The sequence below is a fragment of the Myotis brandtii genome, unplaced genomic scaffold, assembly GCF_000412655.1.
Source record: "Myotis brandtii unplaced genomic scaffold, ASM41265v1 scaffold51, whole genome shotgun sequence".
In the NCBI taxonomy this organism is placed as follows: domain Eukaryota; kingdom Metazoa; phylum Chordata; class Mammalia; order Chiroptera; family Vespertilionidae; genus Myotis; species Myotis brandtii.
Window position 1 is genome coordinate 59,092 of NW_005369442.1, and position 4,867 is coordinate 63,958.

Consider the following 4,867-nt stretch of genomic DNA (forward strand, 5'->3'; position numbering starts at 1 on the left):
CCTGGCTCTCTAAGCTACCACCTCATCCCCCTTTCTCTGCTTCTACTTCCCAGTATAGAATGTTGCTGCCTGGGCCGCACTGAATAAGCTTCCCCAGCCTAATTCCACCATGGGGATGGGGAGTGGAGGATTCCTCACACCAATAAACAATTCCTGTGAACTTGCAGTCTGGCTGTATGTCCATAGCAGGGTGTTCAAGAATTCAACCCAATTCTGATGCTATCTCCTGGGAGATAGCATCAGATTCCACAGGTGAAGCATTCAGACCTGCAAGACTGCTCCCCCACCCCCCTCATACACACCCAGACATCAGCCCAGCTGCAAGCCCAGGCTCTTCCCTATGCTCCTGGAGAGGAGGTTCCTCCTCCTTGGGGTCTGTGAATGTGAGAATGGCTCACAGAACTGGGGGAAACCTGTTTACTCACTATGCTATCCGTTGATTACAAAGAATATTAAAGGGTAAGAATCAATATCTGATGAAGGGATACATTGGGTGAGGCCCTGAGCAAAGGAGGTTCTGTCTTCGAGGAGCCTGGGGCCCAGTCGGTGGAACAGTAAAGTGTTCTGGTTCCCCACTGAGGAAGCTCTCAAAAGCAAGGACAATAATGAGCTGTCCTCCTGGGCCTTTATGGGGGCTTCATACATAGTCATGATTAACTCAGTCGCTGGCCATTGGCAACTGCACTCAACCTTCAGCCCCTCTCCCTGCCCAGAGGTGGGCGGTGGGGGTGGGACTGGAAGTTCCAAGCCTCTACTCACTTGGTTGGTTGTCCTGGCAAACAGCCCTCACTTTTGAGTGGGGTTCAAAAGCCACCTCATCAACATACAAAAGATACCTTACTCACTCTCAACACTTAGGAACTTCCAAGGAATTTGGGGAGCTGTGAGCCAGGAACTGTGGATGAAGACCAAATACTTTATGCATCACATGTTCACACACACTCCATATTCCTGTTCTTTCATTTCAGTTGGGCTGTGGGTTCTCCAAAGCATTGTCCTCCTCAAGCCTTCCCCACCACCACCCTGCCACTACCTACTCCGCCTCCCACTTCTGAGCCACTGACCTTACTCTACTTCCCTGAGACCCAAGCTGGCCATCAGTAGCACTCTCTCCATCACCTCCACCTCAAAATCACCTCAGGCTGCAAACCCACCCTCTCCGTCAGTCCACTGGCATCAGTGGAAGGAGTGAGCCAAGACTGAGCAGTGACTGGAGCAGCCCGTCTCACCCCCAAGCCAGTCTCTACATGTGTTCTCATCCCCACCCTTCCCCACCCCTCCAGGCCTGACTCCCCTAGGCATCCCCTTCCACCATTCTAGCTTCCTTGGGCTCTCTCCACTGCCTCCTTTCTCAAAGCATATAAATGCACAGATTCGTGCATTCACTCTTTTCCCACAAACACCAATTAAGTGCTAAAATGTGCTATGAGCTAAACACTCTTGTAGGATCTGGAGATAGAGCAGTGAAGAAAATAAAATCTCGACTCTCATGGAGCTTACGCTCCAGTGTGGAGAGTTGGCCAATAAACAGACAGACAAATAATGTAGCGTGTCAAATGGAGAAGACTACACAACAAGCTGAAAGCCATTGGCAATTGCACTCAAAGGGCGCTGGGCATGCTGTGAACTGCAGAGGAAGGACGGAGGGCCAGAGAGAGGCAGGCCATGCCACAGAAGGGCCTACTATGGGTGAGGCTGCTGTATGATGGTGGAGGAGAAGCTGCTACGGGCCTACAGCTTTGCTGATTTGTTGAGAAGCTTCTGGATTCTGATGTGGCACAGTGCAATAGTTTGGATAATGTTCCCACCACGTTCTTGGTCCTGGCGTGTGCTGTAACGGCAAGAAGGCTACCCCTTTCTGCCCTAAAACCCCAGTGGGTCTGGTTGATAATGGAGTGCAATAGCTTGTCCAAGACAAACAATTCCCTCTCTTGCCTGTGGATGGGGAGTAGAGGAATGCATCAGCTCTTGGCTCTATTGCGCGTTTTGGCAAACGAACGTAATAACGACTTCAGTGTGGTCCTTCCAGCCTATCTTCTCATCTAGGCCCAGGTGAAGAGGAATTTGGGAGAGGATTTGACTGAGTTATAAATATAATACTTCCCAACAACTGATTAAGGAACCACCAGGCTGGAAAAATAACTCTTTGCTTCATTCTCTTAATAAATATATAAAAGTATTAAACTTTTATAATTTATAGGGTACTTTCGTATGCCTAATCTTATTGAATATTCAACATATTATATGACCCAAAATCCGTTATAATTTATCATTGAGCTAAACATATTTTCCAGTTAGCATGGGAATACACATTCTTCGCAAAAAAAAAAAATTATTTTCATTGCTATTTGTGTTTAGAGTCCGTTAAGAATTGTCTCAAATTACACAAGAGACTTCCTATCTTGAAAACGTAGGATCCTGGAGTGGATAGCTTTACATTCCACATGCATTAATAATGGTCTTTCTCCAGCACTCCCAGCAGATGCCCCAGCATACCAATCTCCATGTTCCTCATGCTTGGGATGTGTGATTCCTCCATGAGCTACATTCTGCTCTAGGCAACTTCTATTTTGGGACTAAATTGTTTCTTTATATAGAAACCAGTACCTTTGTCAAATCAAGTGAGTACATGAGTCATTTGTGCATTTCCTAAAAACCGTCACAGCAAATTTTTCTCGTCTGCTATCCATTTTCGTTTTTAATCAGAAGAAAATGCATTAACAATGCAAATGTCTTGGTGAAATGCCTAAGCTTTCATAGACCACTGCTAAAATGAAAATGCTTTCTGGTGGTAACTGAATTTCACACTTGTTTAAAGAATGATGACATCACCATTTGCATTTTTACCAACCAAGTAACTATATGCCTCTGCTAACTTGGGGGCTCCACTTCTATAATTCACATTATGGCCTTTTAGATAATACTGAATGGTCTGAGACGTTGGTGCTAATTAGGGCTTAGAAGGTATCTCATGGTGACTATAATTCTGACAGCACTTTCCCTGTGATTTGAGGAATGGGGGGGGGGGGGGGGGTTCTTTCCTCATATCCTAGGTGGCTATATATGATGAGATTTTATTTCTTGTTAGTTTAGTATATTATGCTAAGGGACTGAGGCTATGGGGAGAGGCTTTGCTTTCTGTGCAAAAACAAATATGGATGCCTAAAGAGTCACCTAAGGCCCGGCCAGCGTGCTCAGTGGTTGAGCGTAGACCCCCAACCAGGAGGTCATGATTCAACTCCCAGTCAGGGCACATGAACAGGTTGCGGGCTCCATCCCCAGTAGGGGGCGTGCAGGAGGCAGCCGATAAATGAGTCTCTCTGATCATTATGTTTCTATCTCTATCTCTCTCTCCCTTTCCCTTCTGCTCTGAAATCAATAAAAATATACATATATATATTTTTAAAAAGAGTCACCTAAGGATTCTTTAGGCATCCCCAGAAGAAATTAGAGGACAAATAGTAGGTGTGTCCAATCTTCTAAGGAGTTTGAGGCCAAACAATAGACTCAATTGTCTGAACCTTTCTGAACCTTTTCTGCCTGGGCCTTATCTCCTGATCACAGTAGCTAGTCAAGTATCATGAGAACACTCATTCCTGTGGGACCGAGGCTGATACCTATTTCTCTCTGCTCCTTTGTCTTCTGTACAACTGATGGGTTAGAGAGAGAAGAGGCAGATGAACATGCTTGCTGGATTCTTCTCACTGGAGAAAAGAAGAAAAGAACTAAAAGAGCTAAAAGAACATTAGTACTGCTTCGCTGCAATATTGTTAGACCTTTCATTGAACTAAGGGAACTTCTGACAGTGTCTTTGTGAATAATGCAGTAATGTTAGTTCCTAATGTTCTAAAAGGCTTTGGGAAAATGGGCACTATAAGTTTTCCTACTCCCAATGAAAACACAGTGGAAATTCACTAGTTATTCCAAGTAATGTTTTCATAAAATATGTTTTTATTGATTTTTAGAGAGAGAGGAAGGGAGAGGGGGAAACAGAGATAGAGAAAAAAAACAAACACACCACATCGATGTGAGAAAGAAACATAGATCAGTTGCCTCCCACACCCATCCAACTGGGATGGAACCTGAAACCTGGGCATGTGTCCTGACCAGGAGTTGAACTGGTGAACAGTGCACGGGACAACAACCAACCGACTGAGCCACACTGGCCAGGGCCCAAGTAACGTTTAAAACGTGAAGTTATTCTGAGTTATTGTCATCAGATTGCTTATCAAATAGGTGTTCTATGTTCCTAGAAAAATGACTTGGGGTATTAAGACTCAAATCATTTGAAAGAAGAAGAAAGTCTCAGATTTGCCCTGAATGAAAAAGAGAATTATTTTCACCTTTTCTTTTACCTTCAGTTTATATATTACATTGAAATAGAGAACGAGGGTGGAGGAAACCTTCCAGAATAAGAGAGATAAAATCTGATAGAGCAGCAAGGCCATATAATTGTAGGACACTAGTACTTCTTTCTCTGGAGTGTGGAAGGGGGAAATGTGGGCCATTTGCTGCCATAGAAACCAACTGAGGTATGTGGGAGGGGGAGGGAAGGCCCATTGCAGGAACGTAAAGATCTTACTTTTTTTCAAAGTTGAAGTGTTCTCTAGTCAGTAAGGGACCTTGCTCTTGGCCGAAGGTAGGTAGGTATGTGTGTGTGTCCTTTGTACTGAAATCAGTTCCAATCTGCCTTCCCTACGACTTTGCCTTGTGAACCTGGATTTTCTGTCTTTCAGTCCAGTGTTTCCTTAGAGCAGTGGTTCTCAACCTTCCTAATCCCGCGACCCTTTCATACAGTTCCTCGTGTGGTGGTGACCCCCAACCATAAAATTATTTTCGTTGCTACTTCATAACTGTAATTTTGCTA